Below are 24,366 nucleotides of genomic sequence, written 5' to 3'. Positions count from 1 at the left end.
CTCTCGCTAGGGCCGAGGAAGCAGACTTAGCCCTAGTAGAATGGGCCCTGATACCTTCAGGAGGGACTTTCTTCGCCAGAGAGTAACACATTTTTATACACAAGATGACCCACCTGGAGAGTGTTTGTTTCTGGACCGCTCTGCCCTTTTGTTGTCCAACATACCCTACGAACAGCTGATCATCCAAGCGAAAGTCTTTAGTCCTCTCTAGGTAGAAACTCAGCGCCCTCTTAGGGTCCAGCCTATGGAGCCTCTCTTCATCTTTAGAAGGGTGGGGAGGAGGGTAGAACGAGGGAAGGGTAATAGACTGCCCTATATGAAAAGGAGTGACAACGTTTGGCAGAAAAGCCGCCCTGGTTTTCAGCACCACTTTATCAGGGAAGAACATGGTAAAAGGAGATTTAACAGAAAGGGCTTGAAGCTCCCCAACCCTCCTAGCAGAAGTGATCGCAATTAAGAAAACAGTCTTTAAGACCAAGTATCTCAACGGACATGAATGCATGGGCTCGAAATGTGAACCCATCAAAAACGTTAATACTAGATTTAAGTCCCACTGAGGCATGTGAAAGGGCATGGGAGGAAACTTATTCACTAAACCTTTAATAAACCTATTTACAATTGGAGATTTAAACAAAGAGGGTTGGTCCGGAAGGCAAAGAAAAGCCGACAGAGCCGCCAAATAACCTTTAACTGTAGCTACCGTACAGCCTTTCTTTGCTAAACTAAGTGCAAACAAAAGAATATCAGAAAGGTGGGCCTTCAAGGGATCTTTTTGATTCTCCCCACACCAAACCACAAATTTTGCCCACCTACCGGCATAAATGGATTTAGTGGAGTGTCGTCTGGACGATAGAATAACATCCACTACATCCGGTGGGAGAGAAAACTAACTCAGGTTGCCCCGTTCAATCTCCAGGCATGAAGGTACAGGCTCTGGAGGTGGGGGTGTAGAACCTGCCCCTTCGACTGTGAGAGGAGGTGTGCCCTGAGCGGGAGACGGAGCGGAGGGCACTGAGAGAGTTGAAGCAGGTCTGTATACCATACCCTTCTCGGCCAGTCCGGTGCCACCAAGATGACTTGGGCCCGGTCTTGACGAACCTTCCTCAGAACCCGAGGAATCAAGGGTATGGGGGGAAACGCGTAAAGCAACTGGCCGCTCCAGGACATCTGAAACGCATCCCCCAATGCCCCTTGCAACGGATACTGGAGGCTACAGAACAACGGGCAATGCGCGTTCTCTCGCGTGGCGAATAAATCACCTGAGGAGTACCCCACATCCCAAAGATGTGGAGGACCAGGTCGGGATGGAGACGCCACTCGTGATCTATCGAAAAGTGACAACTGAGAACGTCCGCACGCACATTCAGAACTCCGGCCAAATGATTTGCTATCAAGCAAATCTGATGGTCCTGAGCCCAGGACCAGAGTCGAAGAGCTTCTCTGCAGAGAAGGTACGACCCTACTCCTCCCTGCTTGTTTATATACCACATTGCGGTAGTGTTGTCTTTTAAGATCTGAACTGACCGACCGCGAAGGGAAGGGAGGAAGGCCTTGAGCGCCAAACGTACCGCCCGCAATTCCAACAGATTGATATGCAACATCTGTTCCGCTGGAGACCAATGACCCTTGATCTCCAGGTCCCCCAGATGAGCTCCCCACCCTAGAGTGGAAGCATCCGATATCACTGTGGCCACCGGAGGTGGCAGTGAAAACGGTTTTCCTTGGGAAAGGTTGCCGTCCACTGTCCACCAATGAAGATCCGCTACAGCGTCCTTGGAGATCTTTATTGAATCCCTGAGATCTCCTTTGTGCTGGAACCACTGCCTGCGGAGGCACCACTGAAGAGCCCTCATTTGCCAGTGAGCGTGAGTGACCAACAGAATGCAAGAAGCAAACAGATCTAGCAGGCATAAGACCTTGAGGACTGGAACTGCCGCTCCAACTTGAAACAATGGAATCAGCGCCTGAATGTCCCGAACTCGCTGAGGCGGGGGGTAGGCCCGAAACATTGTTGTGTCCAGTACTGCCCCTATGAACGTTGAGAGGGCTCCAGGTGAGATTTGGGCACATTTACAGAAAAACCCAGATCGAACAACAATTGGGTTGTCATTCGCAAATGAGACAACACAAGCTCTGGAGACTTGGCTTTGATCAACCAATCGTCCAGGTAGGGAAAAACCTCTACTTCCCTCCAGGAAAGCGATGGAGCCGGTCTAGAAGGAGACATCATCGACGTCGGATGGCGCGGTGATGGAGTCGGCTGACGTGATGGTGGATCCGCCGTCACAAGTGGTGAACTCCCGCTAGGGGATACCCTCGGCGCCAAACCGCCAGTCTCCGTAGGGCAAAAGGGCATGAATGGAGCCGCCTTGTACGGCGCCGGAGAGCCCAAATCAAACGCCAATGGCCCCGTGGGACCCGCCGGTGCACCAGCAGAGGCCATGGTTTGAAACACGGCATATATTGCACTCAAGAATGCAGCCGGATCCGTCCCTGGAGCCGGGAAAGCCGGGTATTTTTGAGGAGAGGTCTGCTGTACATCAGGCTCCCTCGACGCCAGCAAAAAATGAGGGCTACGATGAATGACCTCAAAGACAGATGGTGCCCGCGACAACTCCGGACTCCTGGCCTGAGGCGTCACAGTAGGGCTCATCTCCCATGTCTTTTGGCGTCGAGAAGACCTCGATCGGCTCCGCTCCGACCGGTACCGAGAGTCATGACGGCGCCAAGAGTCATGATGACGCCGCTTCTTATGCTTCTTGGGTGAAGCATGGGAGGAATCCTTTTTATGGCCCTTCTTCTTCGCTTTTGCTAGGAAAAGCTTCGCCTCACACTCTTTCAGAGCTTTCGGATTCATGCTCTGGCACGAAGAGCATCCTTCCACATCATGCTCTGAACTAAGGCGCCAAATACAATCCGACAGGGGGTCGGTCACTGACATCCGACCCCGCATTCTCTACACGGTTTGAAACCGGACTTTTTTGGATCCGACATTATAACCACCAAAAAGCGCTACAGTTATCAACGAGCCAGGAAGAAAACCGTTGGCGTCGAAGGTACGGAAAAAAGAAAAACTGACGTCAGTACGCCGACGAGGACCTCTTATTGGCACGTTGACGTCAGACGGAGTCATGTGGAGCCGTGCCATTATGACGTCCTCGTTGACGTGGACAGCTAGGAAGAAGACTTTCCGTCGGATGCTGACGCAAGGACGAATTCATAAGGTGAGGAATCCACAGGTAGTTGTATCCATCAGAAAAGGATGTTTATTACATCTGTGTGTGCCATGGTGTGCAATGGGTGGGTGACCGTGTACTCCAGTGTTTGCATTCCTGTGTGGGTCCTTGTGTAATGGTGGTTTAGGGGGGTGTATGGGTATGTGCAGTGGCCATGCTTTGGTGATGGGTGTCCATGCTTTGTTGTTGCATGCAGGGCTTGGTGTTAGGATGTGTGGTTTGTGATAGTGGGACATTTGTGAGGAGTTGGAGTGATGGGGGTGAGGGTGAGGGTATGTGATAGCATGCAAGTAGGGTGGGGGATGTAATAGTTAAGATTTGACTTACCAGAGTCCATTCCTCCATCTACTCCTGCGAGGCCCTGTACTGCCATTTGATAAGTTTTGTTTTGACCAATGACTTTGTGTTTCACCACTGCGCATATTAGTTGGTCAATGTTCACCAGTAGCACATGGTATGTTTTGTTCAGTTTAGCCGCCTATGGGCTTTGACATGGCATTAGCCATTACTTTCTGTATTCAGTTGAGCCGCCTATGGGCTTTGACATTGCATTAGCCATTACATTCTGTATTCTGCCTATTGGCTTTGACATGCTGTATCCAGTTTATCCGCCTATTGGCTTTGACATTGCATTCCTATTGGCTTTGACATGATGTATTCAGTTTAGCTGCATATTGACTTTGATATGCTATTAGATATTCTGCCTATGGGCTTTGACATGATATTATATATTGCATTTTGTATTCAGCTCAACTGCCTATTGGCTTTGACATGATATTATACATTGCATTTTGTATTCAGCTCAGCTGCCTATTGGCTTTGACATGATATTATACATTGCATTTTGTATTCAACTTAGATGCTTATTGGCTTTGACATGACACTAGACATTGCATTTGATATTTAGGTTAGCTGCCCATTGCCTTTAACGTGGAGTTAGACATTGCAGTTGAGAATCCAAGCTGTATTTTTCCAAGCTGTGTTTTTGCACCAGAGAACCAAGATGTTTTTCTCACAGTAGACTAGACCTGATAAGAGAGAGTACATGGGTGTTTTTCTCTTCGCTTGAGCTTGGGAACAGGAGTAGTCTTGGAGACCTGGCCAGTCTCCAAAAGGCTTGCTCAGTTTCCCAGGTCTGAGAGGAGGGGGCACACCTTTGTAACGAATGTAACAGGCTGCAGAGAGTCAGATTCGAATCTGCCGGACCTCGTGCTGGAGCTTGGTGCCAGCTGCCAGCAATCCCGTGTGGGTAGATGAATCTCTTTCTCGCGGCTGACAGGGGTCATCAGCTTGCAGACCTTAGAAAGATGAAGCTGTGAATAGTTCCCACACGGTGAAGTATTTGTTTTGCTTTGCATTCAATATCTTATAAATATAACCTGCTGTGTATATTGCAAACTGATATATTTTGTTTGATTAACGCGGACTTGAAAGCTACTAATTCGTCATTCATAAATATTGTGGTTGGGGAAGAATTAACAACAATAAAAGTCTTCTTTGACCTCAGAAGTGCATTTCTGTTGTGTTATGTTAGTGCTTAGAAACTAAATAAGAGGAAAGCACTACAATTGGTACCAGGAGTGGTGGGGTCGGTCATTAAGAGGTGATTAAGAGGGTGTTGACGAGTTGGTAGATTTCTAAGTGCACACTTTAAAAGTATAATTGTTTTTTTGTTGTTTGGAGAATTACAGAAATTGTTTTCTGTTTGGGGAATTACAGAAGCACTGCAGACCATGTCTGAAAATGCATGTGTAGCTAAAATGCCTGATAGTGTTTTGAGAAATAATTTCCGTTGTACATATGTAGAAAAAGTGTCTTTTGGAAGTAATGATGACAGAAAGGTCTGGATACCTTTATCTGCTTACAGAGAAATGCAGGAGAAATGTAGGAAGTTGGAACATGAAAATAGGAATTTACGTGAGCAAATTAGCCCGACTGAAAGTTATAAAAAGGCTGTTTTTGAAGAATCTTTCTTGTCCCATTCCAGTAATGAGGGGGTTAAGACAGCTCCGAGCTGCACTGAGTTTTCGTGTGAGCCAGGGTTTTTGGCAGACAAAATGCATTCCTTAACTGATAACACGGACGAGAGAGACCAGAATGTGATTTACGAGTTACCGTTGCAAAATGCACAAGTAAAACGAAGGATTTTAGAGCAAGACACCCCGAGTTTCATTAGCTTGTTTGATTTTTGGAAAAAGAATAGCTCTCATTTGAGAGAAAGCCTAACACTTTTGTATATGGTCACTGTGAAAAATTATATGCAGTTGCGCGCTTGTGATTTGGCAAATGAAATAATGCAGACTTCAGGTTTCTGCGCAGTGCAAGAAGGAAATACTTATGTACATGTAACTCAAGAATAAGGAAAGAAAATAGTGCCCCTAGCTAGAATCTGGTATTTGCAAGACAGGGCTAGAGTACCACAGATAAAAGAATTACCAATGAAGTTGAATGCACCATTTGAATTCGTGTCCACTGAAGATAAAAAGCATGTTTGTTTTACTAATGATTCATTGACTGAAATGTTGTTTTCTGGCACCGTAGAAGGAACAGCGTTGTATAATGTGTGTCAGATTTTAAAGCAAGAGCTACGTGAGATGTGTCATTTTTACGCTGATTTTTGGTTCATTGCTAATGTTTTAGCACCTAACTGGTTCAATTACCTTGCAGATGTTAATGAGAAAAATTCAGAGAGAGAAGTGTACACCCAGAATTCTGCCTTAGTGGGGATGGCTAAGTGGGTGCCCCAGAAATGTGAACAACTGAGAGAAAAAGCCACTTACAGATCCTACCACGTTTCGCCACTGTCCCTGAGTGTGCTGTGTGGTCCCCCTTCCGGTGTGTGCATGTGGGGTCGGGGAAGGGTCCGAACCCCCAACCTGAACCTGGCTGAGTAAAGTGCCAGCACCATGGATCCATTTTGCGCAAACTGCGCCTTCAGTTCAAGTTCAACTTGTTTGATTGCATTCTTCCACTGGAACTAAGCTGTGATTTTTTTTTTTTCCCTCTCATATGGAACTCTGACTTTTGCTTACCTTCCAGAAAACCTTTCAGGTGGACCGTGCACCTTTACATGAGCAGAACTCATGCCACATCAAATTGCTAACACTGTTGAATTAGAGACTCACTCAGAGTATAAAAATTGCCCAGTCTTTTCTATGTAGATGTATCTGATGTGAAAGGTTATGAAATCAATGTGTTAATCCACTTCTATTGCTTTACAGGGATTGCTTTGATCTGATGTTTTTTTTGTTTTTGTTTGAAACAAGAGATATGTGAAACAAAAATTCATTGGTCAAAGGGCGGAATGTACTGCCATTTGATAAGTTTTGTTTTGACCAATGACTTTGTGTTTCACCACTGCGCATATTAGTTGGTCAATGTTCACCAGTAGCACATGGTATGTTTTGTTCAGTTTAGCCGCCTATGGGCTTTGACATGGCATTAGCCATTACTTTCTGTATTCAGTTGAGCCGCCTATGGGCTTTGACATTGCATTAGCCATTACATTCTGTATTCTGCCTATTGGCTTTGACATGCTGTATCCAGTCTAGCCGCCTATTGGCTTTGACATTGCATTCCTATTGGCTTTGACATGATGTATTCAGTTTAGCTGCCTATTGACTTTGACACTCTATTAGATATTCTGCCTATGGGCTTTGACATGATATTATATATTGCATTTTGTATTCAGCTCAACTGCCTATTGGCTTTGACATGATATTATACATTGCATTTTGTATTCAGCTCAGCTGCCTATTGGCTTTGACATGATATTATACATTGCATTTTGTATTCAACTTAGATGCTTATTGGCTTTGACATGACACTAGACATTGCATTTGATATTTAGGTTAGCTGCCCATTGCCTTTAACGTGGAGTTAGACATTGCAGTTGAGAATCCAAGCTGTATTTTTCCAAGCTGTGTTTTTGCACCAGAGAACCAAGATGTTTTTCTCACAGTAGACTAGACCTGATAAGAGAGAGTACATGGGTGTTTTTCTCTTCGCTTGAGCTTGGGAACAGGAGTAGTCTTGGAGACCTGGCCAGTCTCCAAAAGGCTTGCTCAGTTTCCCAGGTCTGAGAGGAGGGGGCACACCTTTGTAACGAATGTAACAGGCTGCAGAGAGTCAGATTCGAATCTGCCGGACCTCGTGCTGGAGCTTGGCGCCAGCTGCCAGCAATCCCGTGTGGGTAGATGAATCTCTTTCTCGCGGCTGACAGGGGTCATCAGCTTGCAGACCTTAGAAAGATGAAGCTGTGAATAGTTCCCACACGGTGAAGTATTTGTTTTGCTTTGCATTCAATATCTTATAAATATAACCTGCTGTGTATATTGCAAACTGATATATTTTGTTTGATTAACGCGGACTTGAAAGCTACTAATTCGTCATTCATAAATATTGTGGTTGGGGAAGAATTAACAACAATAAAAGTCTTCTTTGACCTCAGAAGTGCATTTCTGTTGTGTTATGTTAGTGCTTAGAAACTAAATAAGAGGAAAGCACTACAGGCCCTCAGAATGCAGAATCGCCAAGACCTGCTCCTCCCATGTTGCTAGTTGTGGGGGAGGAGGTGGGGGTCCGCCGCCAGTCCGCTGAACCGCAAGGTGGTGTCTTGAGAGCACGGAACGCACCTTCCCCGTAGGTCATTCCACCTCTTCCTGATGTCATCCCTATTTCTTGGGTGCTGCCCCACTGCGTTGACCCTATCCACTATTCTGTGCCATAGCTCCATCTTCCTAGCTATAGAGGTGTGCTGCACCTGTGATCCGAATAGCTGTGGCTCTACCCGGACGATTTCCTCCACCATGACCCTGAGCTCCTCCTCAGAGAACCTGGGGTGTCTTTGCTGTGGCATTTGGTGGTGTGGGTGAGGTGTGGGGTGGTGTGTGTAGTGATAAGTCGGGTGATATTTAGTGGTGTGTTGTTGTATGAGGTGCGTGGAAGTTATGTAGGTGATGGTATTGTGTGCCTGTGGATGCTTGGTAGTTGTTTGTAGTGTCTCTCTTTGGCCTTCTCTCTGTAATTTTGTCGTAGGGGTTTGTGGGTGATGTGGGTGTGTGTTTTATATTGTAATGGGTGTGTGGGAGTGGTGTGTGTATGTGTATCAGGTGTGCGTATTTCGAATTGTCTAATGTGGCTGTGTTTTGTAAGAGTGTGTGCATTTTGAGTGCTGCGGTGTGTACCGCCAATGGAATACCGCGGTTGAAAGACCGTCGCGTGGATTCGTGTGTCATGATAGTGTGGGTGTATTTCTGTTGGCTTGACGGTGGAGGTTTTGTTTTCGCCAGTTTATCACTGACCTTTGGTGTAGCGGACTTGTGCGGGTACTGAATTTATAATATAAAAATAGCCAATATTTAAAACAAGACCAAAACTACAAAAATCCAATAAACACAAGTCAGGATATAATGTTTTAAAAGTTTAAGCAAGTCCTAATTCACAGGAATCAATTAATGTATCTCTTTAGCATAAAGTACCTGGGATATATCAAAAACAAAGATGATGCAGGCTAGGGGAGGTAATGCGCCGGAAAAGCAAGGCAGTGTGTTGGTTCCTTACTGTGCAGGAGGATGATGCGTCAATTCTTTCCTCGCAGGATCGACTATGGGTTGGTTCCTTACTGGCAGGGTAGGAGATGCTTTGATTCCTTCCTCACAGGAAAGGTGATGCGTTGATTTTCGGACACACAGCCTTGTTTCCTTACTGTGGTTTTGGGTTGATGACAAATTTGCACCCAGGGATGGTGTGTGGAAAATCCAGACGCACTGTTGATGGGACTGTGGTGAAATAGGCACGGAGTCAATTCTGCTGCCGTGGGACAGGCTTTGCTTCGATTTTTCAGCCGCAAGACAGGTGCTGCATTGATTTTCCCTGCACGCTACACTGATGTGTGGATTCTCTCCTTCAGATCAGCAGTTGCACTCCCAAGGGCCCAGGGACAGGAATTGCCACCCCTTGGCAAGTCAGGACTCTCAGCAGAAGAGCCCAGACACCGGCAGGTGAAGTCTTAGATGTCCCTGAGACCTCTTAACTTATCTCTCTTGAATATATATTGAGATCTATGGTATTGCTTGGGTTACTTTGGGAAATCTTCGCAAAAACCAAATATGGGCGGTAACAAAGATAATATTAGACAGTTTTAAACATTTTAAATATATAAAAATAGTATTTATGGCTGCAAGAAGCAAAGAAAAGAGGGATTATAGTTTATGAGTGTTAATACTGGACAGTATTACGCATTTTGGGAGTTCTAGTGTTTAAACTTAAGAACCATGGGTTTTTAGTGTACTTTCAATATGGATACTGGAAAATATAAAGCAAGAAAGAGAATGCATAATTTGAAGCCTCTGTTCCAGACGTTTAATTAAAAGGCAGTGATGGAAATGGCCATTTTTGCAGGGTCATCTCCAGTCTTTTTGCCTCCTTCCTCCTTTTTTTCTGACCTGTTTTTGTTGGCTTTAGGACTCTGGGTACTTTACCACTGCTAGCCAGTCCAAAAGTGCGTATGCTCTCTGTTAAAGTGTACTGTTGATTGGTCCTAGTCCCTAGTAAAGTGCACTAGAGGTGCCCAGGGCATGTATATCAAATGCCACTAGTGGGCCTGCAGCACTGGTTGTCCCACCCACATTAGTAGCCCTGTAACAACGGCTGAGACCTGCCACTGCAGTGTCTGTGTGTGCAGTTTTAAACTGCCAATTCGACTTGGCAAGTGTACCCACCTGCCAGGCCTAAACCTTCCCTTCTATTACATGTCAGGCACCCCTAAGGTAGGCCCTAGGTAGCCCCAGGGGCAGGGTGCAGTGTATGTTTAAGGTAAGACTTATACTAGTGTGTTTTATATGTCCTAACAGTGAAATACTGCCAAATTCGGTTTTCACTATGCAAGGCCTATCTCTCTCATAGGTTAACATGGGGGCTGCCTTTAAATATCCTTAAAGCACAGATTCCCTCTGAGGGCAGATAAAAATGTAATGTGGAGTTTAGGGTCTCTGAACTCCCAATTTAAAAATACATCTTTTAGTGAAGTTGGTTTTTAAATTATCTGTTTGAAAATGCTACTTTTAGAAAGTATATAATATACTACACAGGATATCCCAACTAATATCCAATGGATCTGGGTATACATATATTACAAAACAATATTGATCCAATCGGAAAAGTCGCTCAATGTCAATTCATCATACAGCATACATACTCAGACCGCAATTACAAACACATCACAATATATATTCCTTAATCCATGATATATTTTTTAATCATTAATTAAATTGCAAATCCTACCATTTAAAAGCCAAACAAGAAGGACAGAACAAAGTGCAAAAATGAAAAAAGTGCTCGTGATTTGAGAAAGTTGACACCAATTCACCACATATTCTATAGTACATACAATTTTAAAAGCCTGTTAGTTAACTATTCCTCAAAATTGATTCAGTGGTTTCTTCTGTCGGGATTCGAATCCTCAATTTTAGTCCTCCATTCAATTTAATAACCAATCCGGGCTAAAACAATATCGTTGACGTTTCGACCCCACAACAGCTCTAGGGCCAACTTGAGGCTCCAAACACGGCCTTCCTCAGGACTAATATGTAAGAAAACATCTAAATAAATACAAAAAGCCAATCTCAATAATGTATTGCTGTATTATTTAAAAGACATGCTGTAAGGAATCCATACACTAGCTCACCTAAAATCAGTACCTCTTTCAGATCCAAATTTTCCCTTATTGCGTCTCCAAATCTCTTCAAATCTAGAAAATCATATAATTATAAACCCAATCAATGAGGACATCACTTACTCAATTAACCAATCCAAGGGTCACTTACCATCATGTACATGCATCTATTCCTCCAATCCTAATCCACAATTTGCTTGAGGTAGAATTTCCTCATGCCTCCTTATTATTTTGGTCTCTGGTTCCTTCCAAGTAAATATGTGCAATTTGTTTTTGATAATCATGCCTTAGACACAATTTAAAATTATCAAATTGTATTAATTTGACAGTTTTCTAAACTATTATTTAATAATATTTTGTTCTTAGTTGTTATACAAAAAAACTCATTACCTAAAATATCCAGAATCCCAACTTCCTAGTGTCTTACACAAACAATTATACTTATAGACACTCTAATATAGAGATGCCTTCTCAATTTGTCAATAAACGGCTTGATTTACGATGCCGCCATAATGATTCAGCATTGTTTTTAGCCGAGTGAAAAAACACTCATCAAAAATAACAACTCTCATCCCATACCACCAAACTTAAGTACACATCACCAAAGATTTCAACCATTACAATACCTTAACTCCACATGTCACGATGTACTCCAGATGCGGCTCCCTTTCATACGAGCTCAAACGCGTACTGAAACAAATGGCTCGATTTACGATGCTGCCATAATATTCTAACGTCGTTTTTATCCGAGTGAGAAACATTCATCAAAAGTAACATCTCTGATCCCATGCCACCAAACTTAAATGTAAATCACCAAAGGTTTCAACCATCAAAATACCTTAACTTCACATGTCACAATACACTTCAGACGCGGCTCCCTTTCATAAGAGCTCCAACGTGTACTGAGAGGATCCTGTCGACGCTTGAGCGCTCTGGTAGCCACATTTGCCTTTTACAGGAAACACATCTGCTGGCTAGGGACACATTTCGTATACGCTCAAAGTGGTTTCCTAGACAGTTCTGGTTCTCGTCTCCCACGAAACAGACCTTCTCTGGGGAAGTGGTAGCACAGATTCATGAGGTGCAGGGGAGATTCCTGGCCCTTAGACTATGGGTGGGGGCCTACTGCTTTACCATTGCCTCTCTGTATGCCCCCAATGCGCAGCAAGAATCCTTCCTGAAACAGGCGATTGCCCCGGGGCTTGTGACACGCGATAGTGCTGTGTTAGTGGGAGGTGATTTTAATTTGGTAATAGACAATGAGCTGGACAGACTGGGGCACTGCTTTGGGCAGACGGGGGCGTTGACAACGGCAGGGCGACAGTGGTTGGCCGAGTGTGGACTAGAGGATATTTGGCAGAGATCACATCCTTCTCTTAGGGACTACTCCTTTTATTCGGCAGCTACCAAGACGTATGCACGGATTGACCTCTTTCTGGCTTCACGGGAGCTCGCTTCTCGAGTCCGAGAGACCACAATAGAGCCCAGGGCCCTTACAGATCATGCGCCTATCACGGTGGAGATTGGAGTGGATGTGGGTCGGGTGGGCATCTCGAGCTGGCGTTTCAGGGACGCAATCTTGCAGAATAGAGAAACGGAGGAGTCGCTTCGGCGCGTGATTTTGGATTACCTTAACCACAATGATGATGGGATAACTAGCTTGGAGTCCCTGTGGGAGGCTCTGAAGGCAGTGGTGCGGGGGGAAGTAATGTCGTTATCAGCAAGAGATAATAGAGCAAGGAGGGAGAAGAGGGCGGCGCTAGAACAAAGGGTGGCAGCATTGGAGCGATCCCATAAATCCACGTGTGCTCCAAGAATTTGGCGGGAACTGGAGAAAATGAGGCAGCAGCTGAAGCGGTTGGACTGGGACAGGGCAGAGTATGCAATAGCGCGGCTTAAGCATAAACACTAAATTGGGAGTAATAGGTGTGGCAGGCTCCTGGCGCATCAGTTGAGAGCACAGCGTGCAGCAGCAGGGATAAAAATGGTCCGCTCACCTTCCGGGAGGGAGGCTCACACAGACGATCACATTGCAGAAGCGTTTGCCGAATATTACCGGGTATTGTATACGGCTGATACCCAGAGGGATGCGAATCCAGCCGCATTTCTGGCGGGGATAGCAATTACTCCGCTTGCGGAGAGGGAAGCATTTTCCCTAGATCAGGCTATTGGAGTGTAGGAGCTTATCTCGGCAATATCACAGCTTAAGGTTGGGAAGTCCCCTGGCCCTGATGGCTTTACGGCGCTCTTTTATAAAAAACTTTCTGCGCAGAACTTGCTCCGCTTCTGGCTCGTCTTTTTAACTCCTTTCAGAAGTCAGAGACGCTTGTACCCAGCATGTCCGAAGCTACCACTGCGGTGATTCACAAGCAAGGGAAAGATCCCGAGGAGTGTGCTTCGTACAGACCAATGTCGCTTTTGAACATAGACGCTAAGCTCTTTACTGGAATACTGGCCCATTGCCTTAACCCCTATATGCCGGGTCTTATAGATCCAGACCAGGAGGGCTTTATACCCCATCGTCAGTGCAGTGATAACACGAAGCGACTGTTACATTTGATAGATAAAACTAATAGATCACGTAGGGAGACGCTGCTCCTCTCTATTGACGCAGAGAAGGTGTTTGATAGGGTCCACTGGCCTTACTTATTTCGGGTCTTGGAGTGTTAGGGTTTGGGCCTGGCCTTCAGGAAATGGGTTCAGTGCATTTATCGCTCACCTAGGGCTGCTGTCCGGGTTAATAATACAGTCTCCTTGCCGTTCCCAATTGGACAGGGGACCCGACAGGGGTGCCCTCTTTCCCCCCTTTTGTTTGCGCTTTACATGGAGCCCTTCGCTCAGCGTCTACACAACAGCCCCTTGGTCTCTGGGGTGAAGTTTGGAGGGGATCACCACCTTATAACGCTGTATGCGGATGATGTGATTCTTACCCTCTCTGAGCCCGCAACCTCACTGCCTGAACTAATGGCGATAATGGAGGAGTTTGGCCAGATCTCGGGGTTCTGGGTAAATATGCAGAAATCCCAAGTCCTTAGCTTGTCTGTGAACCCAGAGCGTGAGCAAGAGTTGAAGACTCGATTCCCGTTTCTTTGGTCCTCATCGCAGCTCCCTTAGTTGGGTATTGATCTAGCGTCTTCAGTTACGAAGACGGTGAGCTTGAATTATGCAACACTGGTCCGGGAGGTGCAGCGCGATTTGGAGAGCTGGGCGAAACATAAACTTTCCTGGCTGGGCAGGGTGGCGGGGGTGAAGATGACCACATTACCACGTATATTGTATGTTTTCCAGATGCTGCCTCTGGCTCCCCCGCCTCGTGCGTTAGCGACTCTTCAGTCAGCAATACTTACGTTTATTTGGGATGGGCGCCCTGCACGGCTCCCTAGAAGACTTTTATATCGCCCTAGAGCGGAGGGGGGGGGGGCTGGCGGTCCCCTGCCTCATACGATATTATCAGGCAGCACAGTTACGCTTTCTCTTGGAGTGGAGTCGTCCACATACTGAGAAGCACTGGTGCTTCATGGATCAGGCAGTAGCGGGATCGCACATTTGGAAGGAACCTTGGCTTCGACGTCAACATAGGGCGCCGGGCCTATACTCCTCCCCGATTACGGGAGCGACGCTCCGTGTCTGGGATGCCGTGGCGTGTCGGGCAGGACTTACGTTGTTTTCGTCCCCCATGACCCCGACAGGGGCGAATCCTGATTTTGAGCCTGGGCTATGTCTGGAGGCTCTACGCCACTGGTATGATGGAGGCTGTAAAAGGGTGGGGAGCCTGTTTAATGCACAGGGAGTTGTCTCCTTTGATCAGATGAGAGAAACATATAGCCTGACAGAGGCAGATAGGTTAATGTACTACCAGGTGAGGCATTGGGCTCTTCTGCCGGCGAACAGAGCTCTGATGGATAGGCCACTCACGCCGTTCGAAAAATGGCTGTTGACAAAGAAGGACGACAGGCGTGTCCTCTCAGAAAAAGAACGCTTGCCTAAGACTAAGGGGCAACTTAGATGGGAGAGACAGCTGTAGAGGGAGTTCTCTGACGAAGAATGGGAAAATATATACTATAGAGTACATCACACAGCTTTCAATGCAGCAGGGACAGAGACGGCATATAAAGTGGCTTCCCATTGGTATTACACTCCAGCCAGGATACACTTGTGGGACCCTACCAAGCCCAGCCTTTGCTGGAGGGGGTGTGGTAACACAGGTTCGCTGGTACATCTGCTCTGGCACTGCCCCAAACTTCAGAGATATTGGACGAGCATTTTAGACGATATTGATAAAGTGTTCCGGACCGAGCTCCCTAGGTTTCCATCGTATATACTTCTGGGTTTGCTCAACCCCATCTCCTTCCCGATACGCTCCCTGAGAGGGCGACAGATGGCGCTGGCACTCAACGCGGCTGTGTAATCGATCCTAGCCTTATGGGTGACGGACAGGTTACCGACGTATGCGACCTGGCTTCAGAAGCTGTGGTTTATTCTTGCAATGGAGAAGCTTACTCTGGTTTCTCAGCAGAGAGTGGGTGCCATAAATACGTTATGAAAGCCGTTCCTTGAGATACTGTCAACAGAGTTCAAGGAACTGACATGCCCGGCTTACTTGAGGGTCCTGGGGTTGACAGATGCCTCTTCTTAGTAGTTGTTTGGCTGGTGGCTGGGGGTGACTTGGCGCGATGTTGGCCTGTAGAGATGGGGGGATTCCTGGGGGGAGGAGTGATATGTTTGTCGGGGAGGCACAGTTTTTCTGCTGTTTAATTCTTGTTATGTTTTGTTTATTTATGCACGAAGCACTGAAGTCAATAGGCCACTGTCTTTACCTACCTTGCTCTTCTAAAAGTTTGGAAGTGGGCGAAAAGGGAGTTCATGTGCATGCCCTCTTGGATGTCAGACTGAAATACTGTAGCTGGGTGGTTGACTCGCTTGTGATTTACACAATGTGCTTTGTGCTTTTATATGTTAAACTCAATAAAAAAGATTTGATCCATAAGTTAAGAATAGGGGCAGAGCAGGAAGAAACTAAAACCACTATAAAGATATAAATTGATTGCAAGCATATTTTCAATTACTCTTCTTAGGATAGCAAAATCCTTTCAGATTGTTTCTGTCATATTCTGACAGATTGTTTCTGTTTCATATTCAGGGCCAGCTGTTATTACCTGGCAAGGGAGGACCAAATAATGCAGCAAGGTGTACTAAATTATGAAACAAGAAAAGGCACATTAGGTGGCCTAATATGGCATATTTTGAAGCAGTATTCAACATTTTTTAATGTTTACACACGTTAACTCTGTGTGGGCAAAGATTTCACCTCACTAATATCAGTTTAACATTTAAATACAGTAACCTACAACAGAGAAGTGATATGTCTGTTCGGGACAAAAGGCCTGCTACTGCATGACAACACGTGGTAGTGTTTTAGTTACTTTTGATCTGTTTGAACTACAAACTTTATTTTTTTAATCTGCAAAAAAATGGCACAATGTGGCAAATACAGCTGATCCATAATTATGCGGAAATCACATCTCAAGAATCACAAAATCCCAGAGGTTAGGGCTCTCTGTCACCTCTTAATTAATGTGTAATTGGAGCTTGCAAGCATATTCGGATACAATAAACATGTCACAGGTACCCCTGCTTTTCACGTGTGCATTTAAACAGCCACCATCCCACGGACTTCACACCTGTCCCAGGCACTTCGGGTAGACCACCGCATGGTGTTTGTCAGGAAGTTTACCAAGTAGGTTCAGGAAGTTAGGCTGCATGCCCACATAAATTCTATGTCAGGACCGGAGGCTCAGATTATGCTTCTCTTTCTATGCTTTATTTTCAAACACCAGCCAATAGGAGAAGATATTGTTAAAAGAAAACATATCCCAGCATTCATAGTATGTACAAGATAACCATAGAAAACAGAGTATATAAACCGAAGAGGCTAAAGAACTTCCTCTTTCTTTGCTGCTTCCGCAGCCAGTTAAGTACATTTTTATCTTGTCATTGTGCTTTGTGATTCGCGCTGTGTTTGCTATACGAGCGCCGTTAATTGTGGAGCGGGAGCGGGAGTGTGTCGGGTCTTTCCCCGACTCTGAGATTTTTTTGTCCGAAGGTTGAGGTGGATCGGCGGCCCTTTTGTCTCCTGCTGGACGCGCGCGCGCGCCCTCTCTCTTAGTTGCGCGCCTCTCACGACGCACGCCCACGCTTTCTCGTTCTCCTGGCGCCCGTTTCGAATTAAACGCACAGACAGAGAACGGGAAGGTGCGAGTGCCGCGTATCGCCCGGCAACGTTCCCTGAAGCTTTTTAAGGCAATTTTGACGATCGCTCTTTCTGGTTTGTGCCGGACCGCCTCTTCCTTACTCCCTGACGCCCTGGTTTCACGCTGTGACCAGGGTTGTATAAATTGGATTAGGCGCTGCCTAGAGTGCTGCATGCTGGCTCCCTCCACACTCTAAATCATTATAGAGCAGTGTTTTTGCTTTTATCCTGCTGCTTTCAGCCTGCTGGGGTTTGCACTCCCCCTGACTGTAGTCTTGTACTACCCTGAATCCACGTTTTTACACGTGACAGAGATAATATGGCCCAATCATATTCTTATGAGGATGAAGAGTATTTTGGGGGTGAGCCCCCCTTTTTTGATGAGAATCTGGCGGGCGCGCTGGACAATACCGTGCAGCTCTCGGTAAATAAGGCACTGGCGAAGGCTCTGGGGCCTCTCACCCATCATTTTGAGAGCTTTGCGCGCAAAAAAGGTTGGTTGCCCCACATTGCGTCTTCGGAGGAAGCGCTATCGGACCAGCCCTCTACCTCCAAAGGTAAGGCTAAAGCCAAGACTTGGGCCCACTCCAACGTTTTCAGGAAATTGGCCTCCTCCATTCAAAAGGAGCACGGTTATAGCTCCTCCCAAGCGCAAGACGCTTATGGTTCAGACACAGACCAGTCGTCCTCCAAATCGTCATCCGAGTCTGATTCTGAGGAGGATCTCGGAGCCCGGCCGGGCGCGAGCAAACGCAAAAAAGTCAGAGACTACTAAAGCCCCCCCTCCCAAAGACCCTCGTGTATTGACCTTCAGCCCGGAGGAGATCGTCCACCCCAGCTCCTCAAGCTGGGTTCCTCCGCCCGAGGTGGCAGAATACCTCCAAAACCATATCAGGGCAGGTTTCAATAAGGACGTGAGGGCCAGGCTTCGCGCTGAGTGCCCTCGCCCAGACTTGGAGGGTAAGGTCACAGATACACCGGATGTGGATCCTACGATGGTCACCTTCTTAAAGAAATGGGCGAAGGACCCCAAAACGGGCCTCGACCGGGCTTGGCGCTCTTGCCAAGACAAGCTACTTGACCTCTCGGGCCCTCTAGCAAAGATCTTGGAGATGGCTTACGTGGCCAAGGAGTCTCAGTCCCCTATCGATCCTGACATCCTGGTAGGGTGGGCTCAGCGAGCCATTTGCCACCTAGGCAATGCCAACGTGGCCCTATCAACAGAAAGGAGATGCTCTATCCTGATGAGAATCGACCCTCAGCTCACTGAGCTCGCCACCTCTGAAGCGGGCCCTGTGGCCCAGGGACTCCTGTTCGGGGCCCCCTTCATTAAGGATTTGGCCAAGTTTGCTGCGACCTTCAGCACCATGGATAAAGCACAACTGTCGCTCAAAAAAGTCTTCAGGGAGACTCTTTTTCGGAGGGCCGGACGTCTGCGGGGTCGCTCGTCTGGCCACTCCTATTATCAAGGCCCCAGACGAGATGCCCTCTCCATGGGCCGTGGATACTACAAAGAGCAACAAGCAAGCTCCACCTTCTATCCCTCGCGTCCCCGAGGAGGTAGGGGCCGGTACCGCAAGAACTCATACAGAGCTCAGCAAGGGGATACCCAGGATCACACCAATTCAGGTGAGAATAATCCACCCTTCCGAGGTAGTTCTTGGGGGCAGGGTTCAAACTTGTTTGACGGAGTGGCAAAAATTATCCAGGGACCCCTGGCTGTTACAGACCGTTCAAGGGTTCAGATTGGAATTTTACCAGACCCCTTATCAACAAAGCCCCCCGCCGCTTCCCCATTTTTCCCATCCCGATATCGACATCATAGACTTGGAGTTTCAAGCGCTCCTCAAGAAGGGTGCTATTTGCCGAACTGTTCCCCATCCCAGGGGTTTCCTAAGCCCCATTTTTCTAGTAGACAAGAAAGGGGGAGGATCGCGTTTGGTCCTAAATCTCAAGGAATTCAACACATGGCTGGTCTACAGACATTTCAAGATGGAAGGAATCCATCTTCTCAGAGATATACTGCAAGAAGCAAATTGGTTAGTGCGGCTAGACCTAAAGGACGCTTATCTAAGCGTTCCTATTTTCCCGCCTCACTGGCGTTTCCTTCAGTTTCTCTGGCAGGGCCAGTGCTTCGAGTTTCAAGTACTCCCCCTTTTGGGCTTTCCTCCGCTCCTTGGTGCTTTACAAAGGTGATGAGGCCTGTGGTGGAATCCCTTCGTGCAAGGGGTGTGCATCTGATAGTTTACCTCGAAGACCTGATCATTATGGCTCAGGACCCCCTTATCCTGCAGGTCCACTTGTCTAGGACGATCCAGCTTCTTCAGGATCTGGGTTTCATAATCAACCAACCCAAGTCTTGTCTCCGTCCGTCTCAACAGATCGAGTTTCTGGGCTTCAAGATAGACTCGGTGACCGCTCAGTTGATCCTCCCTCCTCTGAAGGTGCGCAATATCAAGAAGGAATTGCGCCTACTTTTATCCAGACAGAAAGTGTCATTGAGGAGTTTAGCCAGGATGGTGGGTCTTTTATCCTCCTCGATCCAGGCTATTTTCCCGGGTCCCCTACATTACAGAGCCCTCCAACGGCTCAAGATTTCTCAGCTCCAGAAGGGCTTGTCTTATACGGACTTAGTTCCTCTGAATCCAGAGGTCCGCTCGGAGATAACCTGGTGGTTAGAGCACATGGAGGCCTGGAATGGGCGAGCGATTTTCGGCACTTCCCCAGATGTTATTCTGGAATCGGATGCCAGCAGATGGGGCTGGGGAGCCCGCTGCGGGGATGTGACCACGGGGGGCCGTTGGTCGGAGGAGGAGCTCCGCCTCTACATCAACTGCCTGGAACTTTTAGCCGGATCCTTTGCAATCCGGAGTGTCTCTCCTCTGAAGGCGGATTGTTGCATTCTCTTGAGAATGGACAACATCTCCGCGGTCAGGTATGTGAACAAGCTGGGAAGCACGAGATCTCAGACCTTAGCTCGCATTGCCAGGGATTTCTGGCAATATTGCCTCCAACATCACATCTCAGTGATTGCGGAGTACCTTCCGGGGACTCGCAACACAGTGGTGGATTGGAATTCCAGATTCCAGCGATTGGATGCTGCTCCCAAAGGTGTTTGCCTCTCTCAACCGGAAATGGGGCCCTTTCTCGATAGATCTATTTGCCTCGAGATTGAATCGACAGCTTCCTCTCTTCTTCAGCTGGAGACCAGATCCGGAGGCGATTGCCACCTATGCCTTTCTCCAAGACTGGTCTCCCCATCGAGCTTATGCCTTTCCCCCGTTCAGCATGATTCCTCATGTCATTTCCCAAGTCCGACGTCTGAGAACGGAGATTGTGTTGATAACCCCTCTTTGGAGGGCTCAAGCCTGGTTCCCCTTAGCACTAGACCTTCTGTGCGACTTCCCTCTCCTAATCCCTCCTCTTCACAACCTTCTCCTGGACCCTCTGGGGTCCCGGCACACCTTGATTGTTCAGGGCAAGTTACACCTGGTAGCCTGGAGAATCTCAGGCGTCATTGGTTCCTGCCAGGCATTTCAGAACAAGCTTCCAGATTCATCCTACAAGCCTGGTCCCCCAATACACACAGGCGGTATGCCTATGCTTGGAAGCGATGGATTCATTGGTGTGAGGAACGGGGTTCCTATCCCTTTAACGCTGATGTCAGTTTAGTGGTCAATTTTCTGGCTTCACTTGCAGCTGCAGGCCTGGCTTACAGGTCAATCAATAATTATAGATCCGCCATTTCAGCAGGTCATTCACCAGTTCTAGGTAAACCTATTGGGGAGCACATTATTGTCTGCAAATTAATGAGGGGTATTCGTCTGTCGAATCCCCCGCGTCCCAGATATTCTTCCCTTTGGGACGTCAACGTAGTGCTTACGTTCATTTCATCTTGGCCAGATAATAGATTCCTTTCTCGCAAACAACTCTCTGCCAAATTTACCTTATTGCTATGCCTAATTTCATGCAAGAGGGTATCTGATGTACGCTCCCTTGATCTGCAGGGCAGGGTTTTTTCTCCTACGGGAGTTTCATTCTCGATCTCCAAACGTACTAAAACGGGAACCAATTCAGTGTTTTACCCTTCTTTCCCTCATAATCCCAAATTATGTGTAGTGCAGTGTTTAAAGGCCTATGAATCGGCTACAGAAGAATTTTGTGCAGACCCTAGAGGTCAATTGTTGATTGCACTGCAGAAGCCTTTCAAGCCAGTCTCGTCGGCTACTCTAGCCAGATGGATCAGAAGGCTTCTTTCTGAAGCAGGGATTAATGTTTCCATGTTTGGAGCTCATTCAGTCCGTGGAGCTATGGCTTCAAAGTCCTTTAATTTAGGCATGAGGTTGGAGGACATTATGAGGGCGGCAGACTGGTCTTCGGAATCTACTTTTAAGACCTTCTATCATAAACCCATTGTAGACATTGCATCAATCGTGGTTGATCAGCTTTGAACTAGCATAATCTGAGCCTCCGGTCCTGACATAGAATAAAAAAAATTCAAGTTTACGCGTTAAGAATTTTCAATTCTATTAAGGACACGGAGGCGAGGATTATCCCCCCTAGTGGACAATAAGACCTCTGCTTACGAGTTAAGTATACTATTTTCATTTAATGTCTCATTGTCTTTCCCACCCAGTGATGTTATCAGTGCATGTAAGTTGTGGACATTGGTTCTATGACATATACTATGATTAGTTCTCATTTTGTTCTCTTCTCAGGTGTTGATCAGAGTTGAAGCTCTTCATTCCAGGGACTTATCAGTTTGGATGTTGCATCATCACTTGTCCGGAGTGGCTGTGTTCTCCTGGATCTTTGGATCGTGTTTTTGTTCGATTCGATGTTGATACAATTATTGACTCTTACTGACTGAGATTTCGCAAAGAAAGAGGAAGTTCTTTAGCCTCTTCGGTTTATATACTCTGTTCTCTATGGTTATCTTGTACATATTATGAATGCTGGGATATGTTGTCTTTTAACAATATCTTCTATTGGCTGCTGTTTGAAAATAAAGCATGGAAAGAGAAGCATAATCCTCGCCTCCGAGTCCTTAATAGAATTGAAAATTCTTAACGCGTAAGCTTGAAAAGAATTTATCATTAAGAAAAGAAACAAAATATATTTTTCTACTTCTGTATGAACCTTGGGAGGCCCAGGGGACCACCTTGTGTGGTCCTGGCCCACCTGGCCCACTCGCCCCCCACCCCTGAATCGTGGCCTGATCTAGTATAAAGTGCTCCTAAATTATTTTGAAAGTAACCAGAGGAAGAATAACGGTGTTAAATAAAAAAGATAACAGAAAATGTTGACATGGAAAAGTTGCCGAATCTAAGTGCGAGTTAGATGAGAGCCACTTGCTTCAAACCACTATATTACCTTTGACTGGACGCATTTCTAAAACAAAAAAATACGTCTACCGCAACAACAACGCGACTTACTTCCTGCATTACAGAGCCGCTAGGTAAACCTGGAAAACTCCAAGTAGAGTCTCCTCCCAAGATGATTTCGGGAATGTAGACTGCCTCTCCTGCACCCATTTTCCTTCAAACCGGTACACTCAAACGGACGTGGGTGAAACCAGAGCCTAGATTACAATCTGGTGGTTAGTCCTTCCTTCGTTTTCATATTCTTTACTTATCCCTGTATTTTTTTCCGTGAGACAAGGTTATATCGGCAAAAGCTCATAGTCCTTTCTTTGTTTTGTGTTTTTCCCCAATCAAAGAGTATCGAGCCTCTTGCTCAGATGGGTTCGGGAAAAGCCCATCCCCAGGAGGCCCTCCTAAATCAGATAGAGCTTCCGAAGGGAGTTCTCAGGAACGCCAACTGACGTTGGAAAACGAAACCGGCTGTGAACGCGCGACTCAGAATGCAGCAGAAGGGAGCCAGCTAAAAGGACGTGCGCAGGTAACCACTAAGAAGTGGAACATTCCCCCCCTTTTGAATGGTATGTGCCAGCACCGACGGTGGTTCATAAGCTTGAACTGAGAAGCCCTAGCACCCACCTACGGTTCAATTGTCGAAATAACGCTGATATTCGTTCTTGTTGACAAAGCATGTTTCTGTGTCTAGCCTATGTTCTAGATCGCTCCATGTTGCGTGAAAACGGTGCTTTTGTTATATAACTCATATAACGCAGAATAGGTTAGCTGGGACGTGAATGCGCACCGTAGCTTCCGCCGTGCACTGATTAGTTACTTGTAAACCCGTGCCTAGAAGCCTGGCACAGGAACGAGCGGGCGGGTACACTAACCCATTTGATCCCGTTTATACAATTTGTGCAGCCTAAAAGAGTTATGCCGGAACGAAAGGTACGATCCACTGCTTTAACCAGAATTTAAGTAGCGTGTACGCAAAGAGGAGCGCTAATTCAGCACAAATCACCAACCCCGTTTCTAATGTTTAATGGCGGAAGCCTTGGGTACTCTCAACAAATCAAAGCACCCCTTTTACAATTTAATACGGGTTTCTAGAAGACAGTCCGCGGTGATTACATCTGACATTTAAAAGTTACATTTCATTTGTCGGGTACCTGCCAGTTGCGATGTTATTAAAGAAAGGCACTTCTTTAATTTGGAAGGATGGTACCGGCACTTGCGCTCATGCTCAAATTTAATTTAATGAGAGAGTACAGGTATTTTTCAGTACTGCCTCAATGCTTTAATGGGAGGGTACCGGCACTTCTCGGTAGAAAACAGATACCTTGGGGGCAGGGAGCACCTGCAATTCTATATTTCGATTTGAAGCACTTAATGGATGTAAGTCTGCCTTTCTTTATCTCCGTATACTAGGGAGTCTAACCGAGGCCAGGGCAGCCAATCAGTATGGGTAATGACCTCTCTTCCCAGATTTGGAGATGGTGGATTGACCATGTACACAGACACATAGAGGGGGTGATAGAATCTCCTTATGATGCCTTGATTGCTGAAGGTTGGGAGGGCCCAAATTTGAAATGTTTCATCTCATGGAATGTAGCAGGGTATGATTCTAAGCTTTTGGACAGTAATTAGTTAAAGTTTGTGGTACATTATGATTTAATCTTACTGCAAGAGACCATGTGGGAAGGCTTCCAAAGATTTACAGTCCTGGCCGTAAGGTCTCAAGGTGGTTAGTCACCCTGATCCGATCCTCCAAAATAGCAAGAGCCTATCAAGTTATATGTAAGCATCAGGGCTTCTTAATCACTTGGGTAGTCTTTTCAAACAAATTTA

At 46.4% G+C, this 24,366-nt stretch overlaps 2 protein-coding genes across 2 annotated transcripts in view; one reads left to right on the top strand and one right to left on the bottom strand.

Moving 5' to 3' along the window:
- S100A1 (S100 calcium binding protein A1) overlaps nt 1–22,737 on the bottom strand; it is a 714,879-nt gene extending 692,142 nt beyond the window's left edge. The window contains exon 1 of the mRNA XM_069218075.1: nt 22,597–22,737. The gene's annotated coding sequence lies outside the window, so the exon portion shown is untranslated. The remainder of the gene's footprint in view (nt 1–22,596) is intronic.
- Nucleotides 22,738–22,818: 81 nt separating this feature from the next.
- LOC138268444 (protein S100-A16-like) overlaps nt 22,819–24,366 on the top strand; it is a 78,083-nt gene continuing 76,535 nt past the window's right edge. The window contains exon 1 of the mRNA XM_069218082.1: nt 22,819–23,102. The gene's annotated coding sequence lies outside the window, so the exon portion shown is untranslated. The remainder of the gene's footprint in view (nt 23,103–24,366) is intronic.

The sequence above is a fragment of the Pleurodeles waltl genome, chromosome 12 (genome assembly GCF_031143425.1).
Source record: "Pleurodeles waltl isolate 20211129_DDA chromosome 12, aPleWal1.hap1.20221129, whole genome shotgun sequence".
Classification (NCBI taxonomy): Eukaryota; Metazoa; Chordata; class Amphibia; order Caudata; family Salamandridae; genus Pleurodeles; species Pleurodeles waltl.
Note: the sequence above shows the minus strand (reverse complement) of the source record. Positions and strands in the feature narration are given on the sequence as shown.